Here is a 26,573-nt window from a genome sequence, read left to right as displayed (position 1 = left end):
TCATGGGTGCGGAACTTGGCTATCAGTTTCTGCTCGACGATTTTGCGTTGTCGTGTGTCTCGAAGGCCACCTTGGAGAATGCCAAACACACGGAACAGCCATGGGGACCAAATTCGCACCCCAATACGCAAACATCTTCATGCACAAGTTCGAGCAAGACTTCTTCGCTGCACAGGATCTCCAACCAACGCTATACACCAGATACATCGACGACATTTTCTTCCTATGGACCCACGGCGAAGAATCACTGAAAAGACTACACGATAACATCAACAAGTTCCATCCCACCATCAAACTCACCATGGACTACTCCTCAGAATCAATCTCATTCCTGGACACACGAATCTCCATCAAAGACGGACACCTCAGCACTTCGCTCTACCGCAAGCCCACGGACAACCTCACGATGCTTCACTTCTCCAGCTTCCACCCTAACCACGTTAAAGAAGCCATCCCCTATGGACAAGCCCTGCAAATACACAGGATCTGCTCAGACGAGGAGGAACGCGATGGACACCTACAGACACTGAAAGACGCCCTTGTAAGAACGGGATATGACGCTCGACTCGTCGATCGACAGTTCCGACGGGCCACAGCGAAAAATCGCATAGACCTCCTCAGAAGACAAACACGGGACACAACCAACAGAGTACCCTTCGTCGTCCAGTACTTCCCCGGAGCGGAGAAACTACGCCATGTTCTTCGCAGCCTTCAACATGTCATCGATGACGACGAACACCTCGCTAAGGCCATCCCCACGCCTCCACTACTCGCTTTCAAACAGCCTCCTAACCTCAAACAGACCATCGTTCGCAGCAAATTACCCAGCTTTCAGGAGAACAGCGACCACGACACCACACAACCCTGCCACAGCAACCTCTGCAAGACATGCCAGATCATCGACACAGATACCATCATCACACGTGAGGACACCACCCACCAGGTACATGGTACATACTCATGTGACTCGGCCAACGTTGTCTACCTCATACGTTGCAGGAAAGGATGCCCCGGAGCATGGTACATCGGCGAGACCATGCAGACACTGCGACAACGGATGAACGGACACCGCGCAACAATCACCAGGCAGGAGTGTTCCCTCCCAGTCGGGGAACACTTCAGCAGTCAAGGACATTCAGCCTCCGATCTTCGGGTAAGCATTCTCCAAGGTGGCCTTCGAGACACACGACAACGCAAAATCGTCGAGCAGAAACTGATAGCCAAGTTCCGCACCCATGAGGACGGCCTCAACAGAGATCTTGGGTTCATGTCACGCTACATGTAACCCCACCTGATGCAGGGTCATCCAGACTCGAGTCGCCATTGGCTTGTTCTCTCTACACAGATGCGGCCGGGCCTGCTGTGATTTCCAGCCAAAAAAAAAAAAAATGTTTTTTGTCTGTTTTTTTGTTTTTCATACAGACCCCAGCATCTGCAATATTTGACCCCTTGTGACCCCACCTCATTGTTCTTTGATGTAATGTTTCCCTGACTGACCTGTTTGGACACCATTCACACCTTTGACTGCTGTGATTATCTCTCTGCCGAGGTGTGATTAATGGCAGTTGGAAAGGTTACCTGTAAACATCTGACATGATTCTCTGACTATATAAGCTGTGTCTTTATGCATTTCTCCACTTCACCTGAAGAAGGAGCAGCGCTCCGAAAGCTTGTGATTTCAAATAAAGCTGTTGGACTATAACCTGGTGTTGTGTGACTTTTTACAGTTACCAGTAGCGCAAAGCAGGAGAGGAATATGGCGGCCGCCGTGGGACCTGCCACCAGATGGTGAAAGAACGGCTGCTGCCATTTTGTCGTCATTTCATGGCACTATGGAGTGGCGGTAAGTAGATGAATTTCTAGCCCAACAACTTTACCTCGAGACTTGACTATTCCAACTCACTTCTGGCCGGCCTCCCATGTTCCACCTTCCGTAAACTTAAGGTCCTCCAAAACTCTACTGCCCATGTCCTAACTCGCACCAAGTCCCATTCACCCATCACTCATGCTCGCTGACCTACATTGGCTGTTAAGCAACACCTCGATTTTAAAATTCTCATCTTGATTTTCAAATCCCTCCATGGCTTAGCCCTTCCCTATCGCTGTAATCTCCTCCAGCCCCACAACCCCCGAGATATCTATTTTAATTGCACCCCACCCGGTCCGGTTTCTGCTAGGTGGGGACTGTTAAAATCGGGGCCTGTGATCCTAATTTGCTGCAGATTTTATCAGTTAATGGGGTCAATTTTCTGGCAGCCGTCGGGCAGCTTTTCATGCAGCCGGGGGCCGAAAAATCGCCGAAAAAGCGGGTCACTGGCGGGACTGGCCGTCGGAACAGTAATGATCAATTATCACCTTGTTTAAGCCGATTTTAGGGTGCCCTTGTGACTTTCAGGGGTTCCCCACGCAAAACACGCCTGCGGGGAACCCCGCTGCTGAGACCTGGCGTGAAGCTTGCCGGCTTGCTTGCTGTCAGCTGCAGGTCAATCGGAGAAGCTGCAATTTAAAGGGACAGCACTTGTATGTTGAAGGACCTTGTTGTTGCAGGTTTGGGGCTACTTCTTCAAGGCTTGGGCACAGCTGTGGAAGGTTGGAGCCTCACACACTTCTCCAATACGATCTCCTGGGGAGCCCCTCTCGCCACCCTCACTCAGCGCTTCCTCAGCAGAGGCATCTACGAGAAGCATGGGATGCCTTTTTTTCCTTCCCTTCTTGCCATTAGAGGATCTCCAGCAGCAAAGGCGGCAGCAGCAAAACCAGGAACAGCAGGATGAGCACCACGAGCACCAGGCTGCTGCTCACTCACCTGAAGCTGCACAGGCCAGAAGGGGCCAGCGCTTGGAAGTGGCTTGAGAGCACCTTGCTGCGCTTTAGGGGGCCATGGGGACCCGTTTCTGCACTGGCAGTCCTACTCAGAAGGACTTCCATGAAGGTCTGGTTTCTCTGTTCAATAGATGGCCAACGCTGCTCAAGAGATGCCATTCTCTTATGAGCACTCACCATGTTTTCCGTACCCTGGCGAGTTATCTCCTCCATGGAGGTTGCCAACCTTTCCATGGTGATGCGTTCATGCGCCAATGACTCCACAAAGGCTCTGCTCATGGTCGCTATGGACTCCTCCATCTGCTCCACACTCGCAGCGACCCGGGAGACAAAACCTGCCAGAGACTCCTGCATCTGTGCATGGAGATCCATCACCTCTTCTCTTACGGATGGACCCAGAGGCAGAGGGCCGACATGCAGCACAGCTGAGCTGAGCTGGCAGAGTCCTGCGCCCTCCAACGAGGACTCTCCACTGCTGTCCCTGTCTCCAGAATCTGCTGAGGCTCACTTGTGAGCTGTGAAGCACCAGGTGACAACACTACTCTATGTCTCGAAGGTCCCCCCGAGGTGTGAGTATCTGCGCTGGTGCTGGGTGCCCTTACTTCTGCTGACGCTGCGCCCTCAGAGGCTGGAGCTTCCTCTGAGGAGTCTGGCTGCACAGCCTCTTCCTCCTCCACAGTGGGGACGGGGGCTCTCGATGGTCCTGTGGGGGAGTAGAGGAAGGAGTTAGAGATGTGATGCCAAGGTTACATGCACATTCGAGTTGACATCTGCTGACACCTGCATCCATGCAGCCTTGGTCTCAGTGGGAGGCTTCTTCCTGCCTGACCTAGGGAAGAGGACCTCCCTGTGGGCCCTAACCCCATCCAATAATGCCTGCAGTGAAGCTTCATCGCATTTGGAGGCAGCTCGAGGTCTGGCACTGGCCACAGCTGCTGCAGGCTCCTCTGCCATCCTGTATGGTTTGTTTGGAAGCCGTCAGAGGATGCAGTGCTTGCTATGGACCTTGAAAGCACCACAAATGATGACATAATACTGTGGGGCTTTCTGACACGAATTGGACAATTAGCAAGGCTGCCCACATGCTGGGAATTAATTGGCCACTTGAGGGAAAATTGCGTGGAGCTGGCTGACACATTTTTTTGTGTGCCAGAAACCCCATATTCAGGGAAACCCGACCATTTCCCACACAAGCCGAAAATCGGGGCCAATGTGTTGTAAGTGGGTATAGGAACTGTGATTTCTTACCGAATGACCGATAACGTTTGTCTTCTGCTCTTTAACTTCCTCCGAGATCAATTAGTCACAGAACGAGCGTGAAGCCCTTGCAATCATATTCGGAGTGAAGAAATTTCACACGTACTTATTCGGGCGTTGTTCTTTTCATTATACTGAGCATAGGCCTTTTGCTTTCAAATTGAGAAGCGAGGAACACCCGTTTTAGCTTCGATGAGAATTCAATGATGGGCTGAACAATTATCAGCTAATAAGATATGATATTGAGTTTAAACCATCAAAATCAAATGCCAAAGCAGATTTTTCCTCCTGCCTATCTATATCAGGTTCATGTATTGCTATATTTGGCCATCAAGAAATTATTTACTGAGCAGATCCTATCAGATGTAATGCTACAACACATGACCCTGCACGATCCCGTGTTGTGTACCATGTGGTGAATGGCAGACCTGATGATGGAGTTTTGTCAGCAGAACTACACTTATACAGTAGCCATTGAGATGAGATGTTGATCAAAGATGGGTGTTTGCTCCGCGGACTTTGTGTTCTTATTCCACCTAAATCCTGAAACCGCATGATCCAGGAATTACATGCTGGTCATCCTGGTATAGTAAGAATGAATGGATTAGCTAGAATGCACATGTGGTGGCCTTCCCTAGATAGCAACACAGAAGATGCTGCTCATCAGTGCCAAGCCTGTCAGATCAACTTACCCGTAAACCCTGTAGAAACTAGTACTTGGCAATGGCCAACTAAGTGTATTCATATTGACTTCGCTGGGCTGAAGATGCAGAAAGTTTACTTATTTTGGCTTCTCATTCTAAATGACTCGAAGTAGTTCCAATGTCATCAACAGATTCAATGGCAACCGTATTTGTTTGCCCGATATGGACTTGCTGTAGAGTTGGTTTCTGACAATGGACCACCATTTCACACATACAATTTCTGAATAAGAATGGCGTGTCTCATGTTCTGCACCCAGACACTTGCTGTCAAATGGGGAAGTTGAGAGGGTTTTACATTCAAAACTTCGCTCAAGAAGGTGTAACAAGATCCTGGCACCATGAATCAGAAATTGAGTTATCGTATGGCAACTCATACTTATGGCACCTTTATGGCACCTGCTGAGTTATTCACTGGGAGGAAGTTACGTACTCATTTTGATATTTTTAAACCTGACTTGAAAACATCATAAGGAAACTTCATAATGCTGGATCGCTAACTCCCGAAGCAATATTGCATGGGAGAAAGAGTTTCACGTCTTGATTTTCGTGGGAATGTGAAAAAATTGAGTGTTGATGTTATTGAACAGAAGATTGGAGCTGTTACATTTTTAGTTTTGTTGGATGCTGTGGAAGTGTCATAAAGATCAGTTATGAGAACTGAATCAATCGATGGCCTTTGATGTAACGAATGATAATGTTGAGGGTGGCCTACAACCAATGCCTAAAGAATTAACTGTTACTGCTCCTCAGAAAACGGCATATTATCCCCACGTGTAACGGACCAACCAACTCCCAGAACCTTGCTCGTACTCCTGATCCTGGTGTGGATTCTCCAGGATGGTCTCCGAAGAAGGTTCTGAAACCCGGCAGTGTTAAAACTGAACCTGAGAAGTTGCCATGCACTGCTCCTCTTATTAGTCCCAGCTCACCCATTGTCAAACCTACTGGAAGTTATCCCCAAAGCTCAAGGAAGCCTCTAAATCATTTGAACTATAAGATAGCTGTGAGTGTAGTGGTTTTCATTATGTTTCTAGTGTCGACATAACCCATCTTTCCTGCGCATTCCCGGGAGAGTGCTAATGTGTTTTAATCGTGTTATTTTAAGTTGAAGTGGCTGAATTTCTTTATTTAATGATTTTTAACCATTAATCAGGCTCATTTTTACAAATGATTATTTTCACCTTGTAATTCCGAGAGGAGGGAAGTGCTGTGTATGGCACTTGCATTTTATTAACTGAACATTAGATGGCTCCCTGATGAGACAAGCACATTGCAGCAATTACACTCCAAGGTCTCTCTTGTATTACTTTATTATTCTTTGGTAGGGAGGTCTGAAAATAAAAGCAGCTAGTTATTACCACACCAATGTGACTGTTTATTTGGACATAACTCCCAGCATTTATCTCTTTCTCATCTTTCCAGAAGTTTAGCATAACTTCTCTACTTTACAATTCTATCCCTCTAGAAATAAACCCTGGGTGCTTGTTTTTTTTTAAAGGGCCTTATTATCACTCAGCACAGGAATCCAACCTGGGAGCCTACTGCTCTAGATTGGGTATGCTACTCAATAAATAACCTCAATAAATAACCTTGCTGAGCTATCAGAGATTCGATTCAAACGATGACAGAAGGTACAAAACTTGCTTTTGGGAGCTCCAGAAATCAAGGATAAAAACAAGTGTCTCTCCCCCAGTACCATAGTGTACAAAAGCACCATTTGTCAAGCCATACTGGTTTATGCTAGTTAAATGATCTCAGCTGATTCAGCAGTTGCAATGCTGCAATTGTACTTAGTCTCCTCCTTATTAGCTAGGAAGAAGGCTAGTTAGAGGGGAAATCCTCCAGCATTCTCACTCCTGATTGCCATTGTGATCCCTTTTGGAAAGCATACAGGATCCTTGGCTTTATAAACAGAGGTATAGAGTACAAAAGCAAGGAAGTTATACTAAACCTTTGTAAAACACTGGTTAGGCCCCAGCTAGAGTATTGTGCCCAATTCTGGCCACCACAATTTAGGAAGGATGTCAAGGCCTCAGAGAGGGTGCAGAGGAGATTTACTAGAATGATACCAGGGATGAAGGACTTCAGTTATGTGGAGAGACTGGAGAAGCTGGTGTTGTTCTCCTCAGAGCAGAGAAGGTTAAGTATTTGATAGAGGTGATTGTAGTGTATGTACCTTTAAGAGAGAACTACTTTTACAGCTCCTGTATACAGCAGTACCGGCAGTAACCACACCTGTATATAAGCCTTGAGCATGCCTCTGTACCCCCAGTCTTGAGACTACCCTACTCCAGTAAACACCTGTTGATTGTTAAGTTACAGCATCCGTGTAGTTATTGAAAAACATCATACTCTCAGAATCACGGATCTAACAGTGGCGACAAGTGTCGATTCGAATCTACCTGCAACTCTGCATTTCCCTTCGAGGATTCGGTCCGGGAGGGCGGTGGAAGAAAGTCGAGGCCAGAAGCACGGGCGTCGACCACGAGCAACCGCCCAGTCGTCCGGCAGAGAGTGAACATCGCAGGGGAGGCTGTTGAGAGCCGGGCTTGGTTCCCCAACCACGACAATCCAGCAACAGACTGACAACAGGTACAGCGCAGACCCTTCCCGGACAGCGGCGGCTGGAGCCGACCGACGGCAGAGAAAAAGCCGAGCAGCGTCAATGGGGTAAGAGAGAGGGTGAAGCGCACAGGGCGCAGCCGGGGGTTGAAAACTGTGCGGCGTCGAGGAAAAACAAAATGGAGAGAGAGAGGGTAAAGCAGCAGCTGGGTTCAGGACCGAGCGGCGGAAACGGGAAAGGCGCACAGAAAAAAAAAACGCGCAGAGCACAGCCAGGGCTCAAGGGCTGAACAGTGTCCACGGGGAGAAGAAGGGAGAGCGCGGGAGACACCATTGAGCCGCGGAGAAGAAGGAAGAGCGCGGGTGACACCATTTTTAGAAGCCGCAGCGGAGAAGAAGGGCGAGCGCGGGAAGAAAGGAAAGCGCGGGAGATGCCATTTTGTGCCAGCGGAGAAGAAGGGAGAGCACGGGAGATGCCATTTTTGACAGTTAAATCACACCCAGGGATGCCGAAGAGTAGCAGTATCTCTATGTTCGACAATGAAGTCGAAGATTGGGCGACATATGTGGAGCGTATTGAGGTGCACTGCAGGGTGAATGAAGTGCCAGATGCTAGGAAAGCACTGGTTTTGTAAAATTCCATGGGTGCAAAAATTTATGGCTTACTGCGAAACCTAATAACCCCAGAGAAGCCCGTGAATAAGAATTTCGAAAGCATAGTAGAAATCCTACAGGACCACTTAAACCCCACACCACTGCTGATAGCAGAAAGATTTAAGTTCCATAAAAGGAACCAACATAAAGACGAAAGCAATGCTGAGTACTTAACGGAACTGCGCAAGCTATCGAAACACTGCCAGTTTGGAGTGGGACTAGCAGATACATTAAGGGACAAGTTTGTGTGTGGGCTTCAAAGTGAAGGAACCCAGAAACGGCTTCTATCAGAAAACGATCTTACGCTGGACAAGGCTTTCAGCATAGCAGTATCACATGAAGCAGCCGCAAGGGGCGCTGCAGAGATACAACGGAGACCGCAAGAATAAGGCACCAATGAAATGTCCTATGGAACAGGGAAGTGTTATCACTGCGGCAGAAAAAACACGACCAGAAGGATTGTTGGTTCAAGGACCATAAGAACATAAGAACATAAGAAATAGGAGCAGGAGTAGGCCAATCGGCCCCTCGAGCCTGCTCCGCCATTCAATAAGATCATGGCTGATCTGATCCTAACCGCCAATCCACTATCACAGAACCATCTCCTGAATCTAACAGAATTAGACACACGAAATAGGAGCAGGATCAGGCTACACGGCCCCTGGGCCCGCTCCGCTACCCACAGGGCCATGACCGATCCGAACCTAGACTCATGTCCAAATTCCTGCCCGCTCCCCGTAACCCTTAATTCCCTTTACTTCTAGGAAACTGTCTATTTCTGTTTTAAATTTGTGTAATGATGTAGCTTCTACAGCTATTTGGGGCAGCATATTCCATGGACCTACCACCCTCTGAGTGAAGTACAGGTAGACTATCCTTTATCCAAAAACCTCGGGACCAGCCGTGTTTCGGTTTTCGGAGAATTTCGGATTTCGGAAGGTGGGTCGGCAGGGGTCCGCGAGGGGGTCGGCGGGGGGTCGTGCGCACGACCCCCCGCCGACCCCCCCGCGGACCCCCGCGGAGCCCGACCCCCGCCGACCCCCCCGTGGACCCCCGCTGGCCCCGACCCCCGCCGACCCCCCCGCCGGCCCCGACCCCCCCGCCGACCCCGACCCCCGCCGACTTACGGGGATCGTGCACACGAATTACGCTGGACTTACGCTGACCGAAAAAACCTTCGGTTTTTAGAGGGTTTCGGTTTTCGGAAGTCCGGGTAAAGGGTAGTCTACCTGTAGTTCCTCCTCATCTCAGTTTTGAAAGAGCAGCCCCTTATTCTAAGACTATGCCCCCTAGTTCTAGTTTCACCCATCATCGGGAACATCTTCCCCGCATCCACCCGATCCAACCCTTCATAATCTTATATGTTTCAATAAGATCGCCTCTCATTCTTCTGAACTCCAATAAGTAGAGTCCCAATCTACTCAACCTCTCCTCATACGTCCATCCCCTCATCCCCGGGATTAACCGAGTGAACCTTCTTTGTACTGACTCGAGAGCAAGTATGTCCTTTCTTAAGTATGGACACCAAAACTGTACGCAGTATTCCAGGTGCGGCCTCACCAATACCTTGTACAACTGAAGCAATACCTTCCTATTTTTATATTCTATCCCCCAGCAATGAAAGCCAACATTCCATTGGTCTTCTTAATCACTTGCTGCACCTGCATACTAACCTTTTGAGTTTCGTGCACCAGGACCCCCAGATCCCTTTGTACTTCAGTACTTTCCAGTTTCTTGCCATTAAGATAATAACTTGCCCTACGATTTTTCCTGCCAAAGTGCATAACCTCACACGTTCCAGTATTGTATTCCATCTGCCAAATCTCTGCCCACTTACTTAGCCTGTCGATGTCCCCTTGCAGGTTTTTTATGTCCTCCTCACTCACTACTTTCCCTCCCATCTTAGTATCATCTGCAAACTTTGATATGTTACACTCAGTCCCCTCCTCCAAATCGTTAATATAGATTGTAAAGAGTTGGGGACCCAGCACTGGCCCCTGCGGAACACCACTAGTTACTGATTGCCAGTCTGAGAATGAACCATTTATCCCAACTCTCTGCCTTCTGTTAGATAGCCAATCCTCTATCCATGCCAGAATATTACCCCCAATCCCGTGATTTTTTATCTTAAGCAATAATCTTTTGTGTGGCACCTTGTCAAATGCCTTTTGGAAGTCTAAATACACTACGTCCACTGGTTCCCCTTTATCCACCCTATACGTTACTTCCTCAAAGAACTCCAGCAAATTTGTCAAACATGACTTCCCCTTCATAAAACCATGCTGACTTTGTCCTATTAAATTATGATTATCCAAATGTCCTGTTACTGTCTCCTTAATAATGGACTCCAAAATTTTACCTACCACAGATGTTAGGCTAACCGGTCTATAGTTTCTAGCCTTCTGTCTACTGCCCTTTTTAAATAAGGGTGTTACATTAGCAGTTTTCCAGTCTGCCGGGACCTTTGCCGAGTCCAGGGAGTTTTGGAAAATTATTACCAATGCATCCACAATCCCTACCGCCACTTCCCTCAAGACCCTAGGATGTAAGCCATCAGGTCCAGGTGATTTATCCGCCTTGAGTCCCATTATTTTACCGAGTACCACTTCCTTAGTGATTTTGATCATGTTTAGCTCCTCCCCCCCTTTAGCCCCCTGTTTGTCCAGTGTTGGGATATTCTTAGTGTCTTCTACTGTAAAGACTGATGTAAAATATTCATTCAGTGTTTTTGCCATCTCCATATTTCCCACCATTAATTTCCTGGTCTCATCCTCTAAGGGACCAACATTTACTTTAGCCACCCTTTTTCTTTTTATATAACTATAAAAACTCTTACTATCTGTTTTTATATTTTTTGCTAATTTACTTTCATAATCTATCTTCCCTTTCTTAATCAATCTCTTTGTTATTTTTTGCTGTCTTTTAAAGTTTTCCCAATCCTCTATCCTCCCACTAGATTTGGCTACCTTATATGCCCTTGTTTTTAGTCAAATACTATCCTTAATTTCTTTACTTAGCCATGGATGGCTGTCTTTTCTTTTACACCCTTTTCTTCTCAGTGGAATATATATTTTTTGGAAGTTGTAAAATAACTCCTTGAATGTACACCACTGATCATGTATCGTCTTACCCTTTAATCTATTTTCCCAATCCACTCTACTCAATTCCGCTCTCATACCTTCATAGTCTCCTTTATTCAAGCTTAGCACGCTTGTTTGAGATCCAACCTTCTCACCCTCTAATTGAATATGGAATTCAACCATGTTATGGTCACTCATTCCAAGGGGATCCTTTACTAGGACATTTTTAATTAATCCCGTCTCGTTACACAGGACCAGATCTAAGGTTGCTTGCCCCCTGGTCGGTTCAGTTACATACTGCTCAAGAAACCCATCCCTAATACACTCAATGAACTCATCCTCAAGGCTGCTCTGCCCAATTTGATTTGTCCAATTAATATGATAGTTGAAATCCCCCATAATTATAGATGTTCCCTTATTACAAGCCTCAACTATTTCCTGATTGATACTCCGTCCAACAGAGTTGCCACTGTTCGGGGGCCTATAGACTATGCCCACTAGTGTGCAGACAGTGTGGAAAAGCAGGACACATAGCAAGAGTCTGCAGGTCTGGGAAGAAAACCAACAGCAAGAAATCTCCACAGGAGAAGTACAAAAAGGTACATAAGGTGATGGACAGTAGTTCAGATGAACAGAAAAGTGATACAGACTCCGGAAGCAAGGAGCTGGGTTGTCTGAAACTACATAAGGTAACCAAAATGGAGGATCACCAGACTATCTGGGTTACACTCTGTGGTAAACCACTGTAGTTCACTGTGTTCACTGTTGTTGTTGTTGTTGTTGTCGTTCACTCTTGTTTCACTGTTGTGCCTGACTATGCCTCAGCTGACTCCACCCCTGGGCTACCGAGTATAAGAGCGGCCGCATGGCAGCTCCTAGCATTCGGTCGTCCACTAGAGGCATAGTCCTGATCTGTCTGAAGTGCAATTCAGTAGTTAATAAAAGCCTGTTGTTCTGAACTCTGCCTAGCCTTTTATTAGAATTGATAGCGCATCAATTTTATTAACTACTGAAAAAAAAAAACGATGCTGCAGATTCTTAAGATCAAGTGCCTGGAACTCGACCCGCAAGAACCGGACTCGACTGCTAAGTTCTCGCACTGGCTGCACTGTTTTGAGTCCTTTCTGACTGCATCCGGCGAGACCGTCGCCGCCGATGCCGACAAGCTCAGGGTGCTGAACTCTAAAGTAAACCACCGAGCTTTTGCCCTTATCCGGGATGCTACGAGCTACCAGGGGGCTATCGACATCTTGAAGGAGCAATACGCACGCCCGGTCAACTATGTTTACGCAAGACATCTCCTGGGGTCTCGCAAACAACAGCCCGGGGAACCCACAGAAGCATACATACGGGCGCTGAAGGAACTCGGCCGAGCCTGCGAATGCAAGCATGTAACAGCCACGGAACATACGGAGGAGCTCATCCGGGACGCCCTCGTGGCGGGCCTCAGGTCCACTCACACACGGCAGCGACTGCTGGAAAGTAGCGAGCTCGACCTGAAGAAGGCGATTTCACTCACCCTCTCGTTGGACGTAGCCCACCGGAACATGGAGGCCTACTCCCCGGACCGCGCGGCCGCCTCATGGATGCCGCAGCCGCCGCCACCTTGGGACGCAGCGCCGCCACGGGCCCTGGCCTCAACTGCTGCAGCGATGTCCCGCCCGAGCCAGAAATGTTATTTCTGTGGCCAAACCAAACACCCCAGGGCGCGCTGCCCGGCGAAAAACGCGGTCTGCTCTGCCTGCGGTAAGAAGGGACACTACGCTGGCGTCTGCAGAAGCCAGAAGACCCCTACCTCCAGCAGCACCGCGTGCGATTCGTGGGAGCGGCCATCTTGCCTCCCTCCAGCCTCGTGGGGATCGGGATCGTCATGGGCGCCGCCATTTTGTCCTTCCTCTCCGACGCCGCCATCTTGTCTGCCATTCTGCCAACGGGCCCCCGACTCACCCACCGCTGCCTCACCGGGGTTCTACAGCGACGCTACCGACTCCACAGCGGCCTCCATCACGCTGGATCAATCCAGACCCCATCAGCTAGCCAGGTCCACGATGGACATCCAGGTAAATGGCCGCGCCACAACTTGCCTTTTTGATTCTGGGAGCACGGAGAGCTTCATACACCCTGATACAGTACGGCGCTATTCTCTCTCGGTCCGGCCAACGCGCCATCGGATCTCCATGGCCTCGAAATCCCACTCAGCAGACGTCGGCGGCTACTGCGTAGTGACCCTCTCGGTGAAGGGCTCCGTATATAAAAATGTAAAGCTATTCGTCCTGCCACATCTCTGCGCTGCCGTTCTACTGGGGTTAGACTTTCATTGTCACTTTAAGAGTGTCACCTTGACATACGGCGGACCTCTTCCCCCGCTCACTGTCTGCAACCAGCAGTTTTTAAATTGCCCGCCACGCCCCACCTGTAGTCTCTCCACCCTCAAAATCACCCCCCCCCCCCGTTCGCCAACCTCACCCGCGACTGCAAGCCTATCGCCACAAAGAGCAGGCGATACAGCACCGGGGACAGATCCTTCATAAGATCTGAGGTGACGCGGCTCCTGAAAGAGGGGATTATTGAGGATAGTACCAGCCCCTGGCGAGCCCAGGTGGTAGTCGTTAAGACTGGCAACAAGCAGCGCCTAGTCATCGACTACAGCCAGACTATCAACAAGTACACCCAGTTGGACGCATACCCCCTCCCCCGCATAGCCGACATGGTTAATAAGATAGCGCAATACCGCGTTTTCTCGACCATTGAGCTCAAGGCAGCATACCACCAAATCCCTATCCGCCCTGAGGACCGCCAGTACACAGCTTTCGAGGCAAACGGCCGCCTTTTTCACTTCCTCAGGGTTCCTTTTGGCGTCACCAACGGTGTCTCCGTCTTCCAGAGGGAGATGGACCGGATGGTCGACGAGAATGCGTTACAGGCCACGTTTCCCTACCTAGACAACGTGACCATCTGCGGCCATGACCTGCAGGACCATGACGCCAATCTTGATAAGTTCCTCCGCACGGCCCAACTCCTAAACCTCACGTACAACAAGGAAAAGTGCATATTCCGCACAGCCCGCCTCGCTATCCTTGGTTGCGTGGTGAAACACGGAGTCATCAGTCCTGACCCTGACCGGATGCGCCCGTTGATGGAACTTCTCCTGCCCCACTGTCTCAAGGCCCTCAAAAGGTACCTGGGCTTCTTTTCCTATTACGCCCAGTGGGTCCCTCATTATGCGGACAAAGCCCGTCCACTTATCAAGTCCACTTCCTTCCCCCTGACGGCGGAGGCCCACTTAGCCTTTCACCGTATAAAAGATGACATTGCCAAGGCCACCATGCACTCGGTAGACGAGTCCATCCCCTTCCAGGTGGAGAGCGATGCATCCGACTTCGCCCTGGCCGCTACCCTTAACCAGGCGGGAAGACCCGTGACCTTCTTTTCACGAACCCTCCAGGGCTCCGAACTCAGACACTCCTCTGTGGAAAAAGAGGTACAGGCCATTGTGGAGGCGGTGCGCCACTGGTGGCACTACCTGGCTGGAAAACGATTTACCCTGCTTACTGACCAGCGTTCAGTTGCTTTCATGTTCAACAACAAGCAGAGGGGTAAAATCAAAAACGACAAGATTTTGAGGTGGAGAATCGAACTTTCCACCTACAATTACGACATCTTGTACCGGCCAGGGAAACTCAACGAACCCTCAGACGCTCTATCGCGAGGCACATGCGCCACCGCGCAGATCGATAGACTACGGGGCCTCCACAACGACCTCTGCCACCCGGGGGTCACCAGGTTCTTCCATTTCATTAAGGGCCGCAACCTGCCTTACTCCATCGAGGAGGTCAGGACCATGACCAGGAGCTGCCCAGTCTGTGCAGAGTGCAAGCCGCGCTTCTATAGGCCTGACAGAGCAAACCTGATCAAGGCCACCCGCCCTTTTGAGCGCCTGAGTATCGACTTTAAAGGGCCCCTCCCCTCCTCTGACCGCAATGTGTACTTCCTCAACATAGTTGATGAGTACTCCCGTTTCCCTTTTGCCATCCCCTGCCCGGACACGACCACCGCTACGGTCATTAAATGCCTGCACAACCTCTTTGCTCTGTTCGGTTTTCCCAGCTATATTCATAGCGACCGGGGCTCGTCCTTCATGAGCGACGAACTCCGTCAGTACCTGCTCATGAGAGGTATTGCCTCAAGCCGGACCACCAGCTACAACCCCCGGGGGAACGGACAGTTTGAAAGAGAGAACGCGACGGTCTGGAAGGCGGCCCTCCTAGCCTTAAAATCTAGGGGCCTTCCGACCTCCCGTTGGCAGGATGTCCTACCCGATGCGCTCCACTCCATCCGGTCACTGCTGTGTACAGCCACCAACGCAACCCCCCATGAGCGAATGTTTGTTTTTCCCCGGAGGTCCACATCTGGTAACTCACTACCACACTGGCTGACGTCCCCAGGGCCCGTCCTGCTGAGGAAGCATGTAAGGTCCCACAAAATGGCTCCCCTGGTAGAGAAGGTTCACCTCCTCCATGCCAACCCCCAGTACGCCTACGTGGCATACCCGGACGGGCGGGAGGACACAGTCTCCATTAGAGATCTGGCACCCTCGGGGTCCACTGACCCGCCACCATTGCCCCCCACCACGACCCCCTCCGACACGGCCCAAAATTCAGTAGACCCAATTCTCACCCCTGTCCATTCCACCCCAGTAGACGGCATGCCGCGCCCCCAGGACCAGCCGGAGCCCACTCGCCCACCCAACACCAAAGGGGACGATACGCCGGTGCTGGACCCCGCTCAAGACGCGTCATGGGAAGCTGTACCATCGCAACCGTCGCCACGAAGATCTCGACGGCAAACGAGGCCGCCCGACAGACTCGCCTACTCGAACTTTTGATACACTTCACCCCGCCGGACTTAATTTTAAACGAGGGGTGAATGTGGTAAACCACTGTAGTTCACTGTGTTCACTGTTGTTGTTGTTGTTGTCGTTCACTCTTGTTTCACTGTTGTGCCTGACTATGCCTCAGCTGACTCCACCCCTGGGCTACCGAGTATAAGAGCGGCCGCATGGCAGCTCCTAGCATTCGGTCGTCCACTAGAGGCATAGTCCTGATCTGTCTGAAGTGCAATTCAGTAGTTAATAAAAGCCTGTTGTTCTGAACTCTGCCTAGCCTTTTATTAGAATTGATAGCGCATCACACTCAAGATAGACGGAGTCCAAGTGAAAATGGAATTGGACACAGGGTCAGCTCTAACAGTCATAAACCAAAGGGACTACAAGCGGCTATTTTCACATATACCCTTGAAATCTACAGAGATTGTCTTGAAGACATACACGGGGCAAAGAGTCTACCCCAAAGGAAAAATAAGGGTGAAAGTGATATACAAAGGCCAGGAAATACCTAAAATGGACCTACATGTATTGCCAGATGGAGGACCACCACTACTAGGACGTGAATGGATCCGGAAGATACAATTAGATTGGCATTCCATACAGGCACTGAAGGTGGAGGCCAAAAAGGATGACGAAGTCACACCTGGACGACTGTCAAAAATGCTAACTGACGCAAAAGAAGCATTCCAGGAGGGACTCGGAACACTAAAAGGCATAACAGCAATGATTAAAATAGAGGAAAATGCAAGCCCAAAGTTTCTTAAGGCCAGACCAGTGCCTTATGCGATCCGACCAGCCATCGAAGCAGAACTGGAAGGGTTGGAACGTTCAGGAATACTGTCCAAAGTAGACTGGAGTGAGTGGGCTGCACCCATCGATCCTGTAATGAAGAGGTCATTGAGTAATACGCCTGGGGAACCAAAGAAGGTCCGCATCTGTGGGGATTTTAAGGTGACAGTGAACCTAGTCCTTCACACGGTACAATATCCGCTTCCACGAATTGAGGATATTTTCGCCTCACTATCTGGAGGTAAACGCTTCACCAAAATTGATCTAGCCCAGGCGTACTTGCAAATGGAGGTAGAAGAAGCCTCGAAACAATACCTCACTATCAACACTCATAAAGGTCTCTACCAATACAACCGGCTGGTGTTCGGGGTAGCATCGGCTCCGGCTATTTGGCAAAGGGCGATGGATCAAGTCCTGCAAGGGATTCCAGGGACCCAGTGTTATTTGGACGACATCCTGGTCACGGGCGAAAATGACAGTGGTCACCTCGCGAAACTTGGAGAAGGTGCTCACTGGATTAAAGGAATATGGGCTACGAGCTAATCGCCACAAGTGCGAGTTTTTTCAGAAGCAGATCTCGTATTGTGGCCACGTTATCGATGAAGAGGAGTTACATAAGTCCCCTGAAAAGATTGAGGCAATAGTCAAGGCTCCAGCACCGGAAAATGTGTCACAACTGAGGTCGTTCCTCGGGCTGGTGAACTACTACCATAAGTTCTTACCTAATTTGTCTACAGTATTACACCCACTGAACACCCTACTGCAAACAGGGGTACCATGGAAGTGGAATGACGAGCGTAAGTGAGCTTTCCAGAAGTGCAAAGAATTGATCACATCAAAAGAGGTGTTGCCCATTTCAACCCAGCACTACCAATTCGTTTGGCATGTGATGCATCACCCTATGGTATTGGAGCGGTGCTGTCGCACAAATTCCCAGATGGGTTGGAGAGGCCAGTAGCCTTTGCGTCTCGGTCACTAACCTCAGCCGAGCGCAACTACGCCCAGATTGACAGGGAGGCCCTCAGCCTAGTATGGGGAGTAAAAAAATTCAACCACTATCTGCATGGGCAGAAGTTCACCTTGCTGACTGACCACCAACCACTTGTCTCCATCTTTAATCCAAAGAAGGGCGTTCCGGTGATGACTGCACAACGGTTACAAAGATGGTCCCTTTTTCTGGAGCGAACCAATATGAAATGGAATATAAAGGCACGAAACAGCATGGAAACGCTGATGGGCTATCACGCCTGCCACTGCCTACTGTGGAGGAAGCACCAGCAGTGGACCCTATCGAGATATTTTATTCGTCAATAATTGAACGATTGCCAGTAACTAACGCGGATATAGAGAAGGAGACCCGCAATGATCCGACGCTGTCTCGGGTATATGATTTGATGGTGATCGGATGGCCAACCAATGGCGACTCACTGTTGCCAGCATTCTCATCCAGAAGAGAACAGCTGTCAGTATGCCAGGGGACAGTGATGTGTGGATCCAGAGTGGTGATTCCACCCAAGTTAAGGGAGAGAGTGCTAAATGAGCTTCATGAAGGTCATCTGCGAGGGGTAAAAATGAAAAGCCTGGCTAGGGCTTATGTGTGGTGGCCGGGGATCGATCAACAAATCGAGGACCTAACCAAGAGCTGCTCAGGATGCCAGAAGGTCCAAAATGCACCACCACATGCCCCTCTACACCCATGGGAGTGGCCCTCCTCTCCATGGCAACGGGTGCATATTGATTTTGCTGGTCCATTCATGGACTCAATGTTCTTAATAGCAGTGGATGCTCACTCGAAATGGCTTGAGGTGATAAAAATGTCCTCAACCACTACAGAGAAAACGATTGCAGTCCTACGGACCATATTTGCCAGGAACGGCTTGCCAGAGCAGATTTGCTCTGATAATGGACCACAGTTTGTGTCCGAAGAGTTTCGGAAATTTATGAGAAGGAATGGGGTAAGGCATTACACATCTGCCCTGTGTCATCCAGCCACAAATGGATTGGCTGAGAGGTTCGTACAAACCTTTAAAAAGACGATAAAGGCCATGTGCGACGATGAAATTCCACTACAGCATAAGGTGGACAATTTCCTATTAGCCTACAGAAATGTGACACATGCAGTTACCAACCAGACCCCGGCCATGATGTTCTTTAACCGAAGGTTGAGATCTCGTCTGTAATGATATCAGCAAATAGAGATGGTATTTGCCTGTTCGATTATGATGCCTTAGCAGCATGATTGCAGGTATTGATTGCTTGTGCCTGACCAGCAGAGGTCATGTGACCGAGACAAGCAAGGCAGTTGAGTTTAGTTTCAGTTTCGTTCTAGATACATCACAGCATCGTGTCTCCTGCAAAAGCTGTATAAAAGAGTTGAACAGACTTTAGATTAAAACTCATTCTCTTTCATAAATGTCTCATCATTGAACCCACAAAGAAATCAACACATGGTGTCAGAAGTGGGATACGAACCCACGCCTGAAAAGAACATAGAATGGGAATGGAATCATGAGCATGAGAAGTCATGGAGCAATCTAAAGAAACTGCTCACAGAGGAACTAGTTCTGAGGTTTTACGACCCAGCGAGACCCATCAAGATATCATCAGATGCATCACAGAGTGGGCTCGTTGCCGTTCTTCTGCAACAATATGACTACTGGCAACCTATTGCATATGCATCGCGCTCAATGACAGACGCGGAGACGCGATATGCTCAAATAGAAAAGGAGCTGCTCAGCATCACATACGCCTGTGAAAGATTTCACCAGTTTGTGGCAGGACAAGCAATCAGTGTAGAGACTGACCATAAGCCCTTGATTGCATTGTTCCAAAAGCCACTAAATAGCTGTCCGCTTAGAATACAAAGAATGATGATCAGGCTGCAACGCTATACACTGAATGTTGTGTACACACCGGGTAAGCTGATGCATACAGCAGACACGTTGTCAGAGCTGTAGACCCAAGTGAGCCCGCAAACACCACAATGGATGACAAAGTGAATGCCTACGTGGACATGATCACAAGTGCACTGCCCATAGCAGATGCAAAAATGGAGCTCATAAAGACTGAGACAAACAAAGATGAAACAATGAGACGACTGAGAAAAAGCATCTTGGATGGATGGCCCAACATGAAGCAAGACTGCTCACCTGATATAGCAGAGTACTGGAACTGCAGGGCGGAACTATCAGTGGTCGAAGACATCATCTACAAAGGAAGTAAAATAGTTATCCCAAAGAGTCTGAGAAGAGAGATGCTAAAAAAGATCCATGGAGGACATCTGGGAATCGAAAAGTGTAAGAAAAGAGCACGAGAGGTGATGTACTGGCCATGAATCAACCAAGATGTGACAAATGAGGTGTCAAACTGCACAATATGCCTGAAATATCGAGCAAGCAATCCGGTAGAACCACTAAAGCCACACCCAGCACCAGACAGACCTTACCAGAAGGTAGGCGCTGACCTATTCGTATGTCAAGGGAAGGACTATCTTGTAGTCACAGACTATTACGTCCTGTATCCAGAGGTTTGTAGACTGCACACCACCACTGCAGATGCTGTGATAACATGTATGAAAGCCATATTCTCCAGACATGGCGTGGCAAGCGAGGTCTTCACAGACAACGGACCTCAGTTTTACAATGCAAGTTTCCGACACTTTGCCAAAGAGTGGGACTTTGTCCACACAACGTCAAGTCCTCACTTTCCACAGTCCAATGGACTAGTGGAAAAATCGGTCCAGACAGTGAAAAGACAGAGGTACAAGGCAAAAGACAGTGGAACTGACTTCTACCAGAGCATGCTTGTATACCGCACAACGCCGTTCGAGTGTGGTATGTCACCAGCCCAACTCCTTATGGGACGTCTGCTAAGGCCAAACCTACCCATCCCGGAGAACCTCCTGAAAACAAAAGAGGGGGAGAAAGTGAGGAAGTTCAAAGAACAACAGAAAGAAAAGCAAAAGTACTACTATGACAGAGGAACACAAAACCTACCTGAACTCCACACTGGTGACCAAGTAAGGTTCAAAGACAAAACAAACATATGGACTCAGAAGGGAACTGTCCTGAGTGAAGTACAACCAACATCATACACCATTCAGACAGATGAGGGTGCTGTTCTGAGAAGAAATCATCGAGATCTTCTCATGGGACCAGCCACAGCAGGTCAAAAGACTGATACTGTTGAACAACCTGATCACACAGCAGGTCAAAAGACTGATACTGTTGAACAACCTGATCACACAGCTGAGAACCAATCATCTGAGGCAACAACTCAGATTCAAGGACAATCAATCAGAAAATCCTCAAGACGCGTGAAGCCTCCTGAGAGACTAATTGAGCAAGTTTAAGGACTCTTGTTATAGAAGGAAGTAATGTTATCTTATTCTCTCTTCAAGTTCTAGTGTATTTTCATATTTCATGTGAACACACAAAACAAGGTTAAAAAACCTTGATCATGATAATGATAATGTAAGTTCATTAAGTGTTACAGTTAAAATGCAGATTAATACAAAGAAAACATGTTGTTAGTTAAAAGTAAAATACTTTTGTTTTAAGGAAAGGAGATGTAATGATATCAGCAAATAGAGATGGTATTTGCCTGTTCGATTATGATGCCTTAGCAGCATGATTGCAGGTATTGATTGCTTGTGCCTGACCAGCAGAGGTCATGTGACCGAGACAAGCAAGGCAGTGGAGTTTAGTTTCAGTTTCGTTCTAGATGCATCACAGCATCGTGTCTCCTGTAAAAGCTGTATAAAAGAGTTGAACAGACTTTAGATTAAAACTCATTCTCTTTCATAAATGTCTCATCATTGAACCCACAAAGAAATCAATACATCGTCTGGATTTGCTCAGACCAAATGTGTGAAGAAATGTTGAGGATAAACAATTCCAGCACATCAATGAGAAGCTGACAAGGAGCTTCAATGTAGGACAACCAGTCTTGGCCTGTGACTACCGAACAGAGAAATGGCAACCCGGAACGATATGCACAAGGCAGGGGCCATTAATGTACACAGTGGATGTCGGGGAGAACATTGTGAGACGCCACCTCGATCAGATCTTAGCGTCACAGGAACGAGTCAACCCCATGCCTCGCGTACCTGGGGATGAACCCGACATACCGGTAGCATCTACCTCAGAACCAGTAGCAGTGGAACCCGATGAACTAACTGACGAAAAGGGGCCAGGATCGCCTCCGCACCAAGAACAAGAACCTGAGGAAAGGCGCTATCCTGAAAGGATCAGGAAGCCGCCCCAAAGACTGAATCTATAAATGGACTATTGTTGTTTAATGTGCATGTTAAAGTGTTAATTGTTATTTGAATATTATGGGTACTGCTAATCTAAAAGGGGAGGAATTGTAGTGTATGTACCTTTAAGAGAGAACTACTTTTACAGCTCCTGTATACTGTAGTACCGGCAGTGACCACACCTGTATATAAGCCTTGAGCATGCCTCTGTACCCCCAGTCTTGAGACTATCCTACTCCAGTAAACACCTGTTGATTGTTAAGTTACAGCATCCGTGTAGTTATTGAAAAACATCATACTCTCAGAATCACGGATCTAACAGTGATCAAAATCATGAAGGGTTCTGATAGAATAAATAAGGAAAAACTGTTTCCAGTGGCAGAAGAGTCAGTGACCAGAGAACACAGATTTAAGGTAATTGGCAAAAGAACCAGAGGCGACATGAGGAAAAAAATATTACACAGCGAGTTGTTGTGATCTGGAATGCACTGCCTGAAAAGGTGGTTGACGCAGATTCAATAGTAACTTTCAAAAGGGAATTGGATAAATAATTGAAAAGAAAAACATTGCAGGGCCATGGGGAAAGAGCAGGGGAGTGGGACTAATTGGATAGCTCTTTGAAAGAGCCACACAGGTACGATGAGCCAAATGGCATCCTTCTGTGCTGTATCGTTCTATGATTCTATGTTTGGAGTTTGGGTGAGGACAGGATTAGGCTCACTCCCCAGTTGAATACCCACTCTCTGGGTTTACACATGAAGGACAGGTGAGGTACTAGAAGGCTTCTGGGCTTAGACATTAGGTCGTGTAGTGCCAGTTTTTAAGGACGCGATGTATCCTTCTATGTGGCCAAAATGGCTGGCAGGAAGCGTGCTCACACTTGGGTAAGGACAAACACGAGGCATCATTTACCCACGCCTGAAGCAGACATTAGGCCCTTTGCATATGCAACAAAGGGGCCGAACACCTGCTTCAGATCCCTGCTGCAACATTGCTTTGTCCCGAGGTAACCAGTGCCAGCACCGACTGTACTCAGTGAAACTAACCCTAAAGATCGCATGCAGAAAAAAGGGAAGTTACTTACCTGTAAAGCACCATCATGATCGTTACCCCTGGGGCCCAAAGATCCCTGACCCCTGATGTCCAGGCCTTGGCCCTGACCTCTGAACTCCCCCCATATCCCCCATCTCCCTTCCCCCCGAGATCCCTGACCTCCCTCTTCCCTGATCACCTAACCCCCGACCTGTACCTAATTTGACATTAAATTCCCCAACTCTAATTCACCCTCCTTCTCAGTCCTTCCTGTTTAATTCTTAATCCCTTAATCTCATTGGTTAAGGGGATACACTGTTTGTCCCGTTGTTCACCAAGGTCCTAGATGCCCGGTCGCCCTCGCTGCGGCACTATCAACTCGTACTTCCAGCAACTTTGTAGGCGTATTTTTAAAAAACCTAAGTGTGCACGAACAAGCCTAACTAACGGGGCATGCGCCAGAAAAATCTGGGCCAATGTTTCAGGTCGATGACCTTTCACCAGAACTGGAAGCTGTTAGAGATGTACAGCTTTTAAGCAAGTACAGAGCCAGAAAAAAGGGGGCAGGGGAGGAACAAAAGGGAAAGGTCTGCGATAGGGTATCTATCCTTGTTACAGTTCTACCTGGTTCTACCCTGTTGTTATACTAAGTTCAAGAAATGATTTAAGTGCCTGCTGATTACAAGGTACTTTGGTCATTTTCTTCTTTACATTTTAATAATTGTTTACTTGAAACAAACAAAAATGATTGACCCGTCATAGAGAAATATTCTTCAGATGGAACTCTATTTATTGAGCTCTTATTTCCATATTAAACATAGAGTCAGGGGCCTAGAAATTGGGTTGGGGCGCCAAAGTGGCGCAAAAGTCGCCTGAGCGCAGGATTTAGCGCAGCGATCGGAGTGATACCGATCGCCAGAAATTCAGTTTCAGTGCCCCTCAAGGGAGACGGGGCGAGGCTCGAGGCGCTCCGCGTCCCTCTTGGGGCGCTGAAACTGATTATCGCAGCGCAACGTGCTGCAGCGCCACATGCTGCGGCATGGCATGCTGCGGTACTGCAGGCCTTCCTCCCACTGTTAAGGGGGAGGTGCCTGCAACAGCGCGATCCCCGATCGCGAGTGCCGGCAAATGAGCCCGGCACCAAGGAGAAGTGCCGGGCTCGCGGGAAACAGCCGGCAATGCCGCGGGGGGGGGGGGTTAGGAGGCCGGGGACGGAGGTGCTGGCAGGCGGCCGCCAAAAAAGTGGCCGCCCCGCACCTCCACCTTAACTTGCGCCGCTGCCGGCACAGTAAGGCCCCGTGAACCGGGCGCGGGTAGCGAGCGGCGCAACTGCAGCGTTCGCTACCAAATATCGCGAACGGGGCACGAATGGGGCGCTGCGCACACCGATGACGTCATCGGTGGCGGTGCAGCGCAAATGCCTAACGCCACCATTAGCGCCCCTACTGAATATCGCCGGAGACGCAGCCAGTGGCGCTACAGCCACTGACTGCCTCTTTAGGCGCTAACAGGTGGCGCTACTCACCCAATTTCTCCCCCATAGAGTCATAGAGTTATACAGCACAGAAAGAGGCCCTTCGGCCCATCGCGTCCGTGCCGGCCATCAAGCCCTGTCTAATCTAATCCCACTTTCCAGCATTTGGTCCGTAGCCTTGTATGCTATGGCATTTCAAGTGCTCATCTAAATGCTTCTTGAATGTTGTGAGGGTTCCTGCCTCCCCCACCCTTTCAGGCAGTGAGTTCCAGATTCCAACCACCCTCTGGGTGAAAAAGTTTTTCCTCAAATCCCCTCTAAACCTCCTGCCCCTTACCTTGAATCTATGCCCCCTTGTTATTGACCCCTCTACTAAGGGGAAAAGTTCCTTTCTATCTACCCTATCTATGCCCCATATAATTTTGTACACCTCAATCAGGTCCCCCCTCAGCCTTCTCTGCTCCAAGGAAAACAACCCCCGCCTGTCCAGTCTTTCTTCATAGCTGAAGCGCTCCAGCCCAGGTAACATCCTGGTAAATCTCCTCTGCACCCTCTCCAAAGCAATCACATCCTTCCTATAGTGTGGCGACCAGAACTGCACACAGTACTCCAGCTGTGGCCTTACCAGCGTTTTGTACAACTCCATCATAACCTCCCTGCTCTTATATTCTATGCCTCGGCTAATGAAGGCAAGTATCCCATATGCCTTTTTAACCACCTTATCCACCTGTTCTGCTGCCTTCAGGGATCTATGTACATGCACACCAAGGTCCCTCTGATCCTCTGTCTTTCCTAGGGTCTTACCATTCATTGTGTATTCCCTTGCCTTGTTAGTCCGTCCAAAATGCATCACCTCACACCGCCATAGAGAAATATTCTTCAGATGGAACTCTATTGATTGAGCTCTTATTTCCATATTAAACATTGCATATGTCCTTTCTTCATTTTTGTTTCCAGTATAACAAAAGTCAAAGCTGCCACTCTTTGTCATCACAAACTAGATTATTGACATGCACAGAAGGTTCAAGCCAAGGTCTTATTTGCTGGCACAGATTCTTGTTTCTTTCAGGGTGTTAGTGTCCTTCTATGAGTTGGTTTCTAACTGCCAAAATACTGCACAAGAAGCATTATATGATTGTTTGAGTTTCAGCATGGATTTATATGTTTAGAATTCCTGTTTGGAAACTCATTGAGGCAATATCGAAATGGTTGGGGTGTGTGTGCATGAATAGAGGCCCAGGGTGATAACCAGGAAAATAATCAAGACCCATGAGAGGTTATTGTGAGGCTGAGCTCAGAAAATCCAGGTGACAATATCGCTCTATTCTGTACTTTGTATCCTGGTACTTTACCTTGACAGACACATCCCAACAGGTACAAATATCTCTGTAGAATTGTTCTCAATTTGTGTTGCAATATCTCTTTGGAATGGATGAGAAAAATTGCATGCATCACCATAGGGGTATTGTAATTCTGCCTGATTGGCAGGAATGGAGCAGTTCCATTTCCCACTGTTCCTGCTGATTCCCTATTTTAATGCCGCTGGTTTTGGTGGCAGATGAGGCGCCCATCTGACTCCAGTTGAAGCCTCATTAATATATGCAAATTGGGGTCCCGTGACGTACACGAGACCCCAATGGTAATTCAACCCGTTCCTGAATACGGCCACTCCACCAGGTAAAGCTGTTTGGAAGCCAGTGAGGCCTTTAAAGTTTAAAAACCTTCCCTTAGCGGGGCCAGGAGGAACAGGCGTGGTCCTCCTGGGCTGGTACAGGAAAGTTGAGGCCGTCGGGCTTCCCCCCCCGCCCCCCAGCCGTGAGACCCTCACAACACCCTCTCCCTCCTGGGCTTACCTTGCTGCTGGCAGGCTTCTCTTGGTGCCAGTGGACGGCTTCTGGACGCCTGACCTTCGTCCCCGCCCTGCCGGCGCTTTTCACCCGCTACGGATGAGCAGCGTGAAGTCGGCAGTTAAAATCTGCCAGACCTCCGATGAAGACTCCTGTAAGGGATTGCCGTCCACTCCAGTTGGGAGTTAAAATTGGTCCTTATATCTCTG

This window comes from Somniosus microcephalus, chromosome 11 (genome assembly GCF_052327205.1).
Source record: "Somniosus microcephalus isolate GS21.2 chromosome 11, FLI_Smic_1.0, whole genome shotgun sequence".
Classification (NCBI taxonomy): domain Eukaryota; kingdom Metazoa; phylum Chordata; class Chondrichthyes; order Squaliformes; family Somniosidae; genus Somniosus; species Somniosus microcephalus.
Note: the sequence above shows the minus strand (reverse complement) of the source record.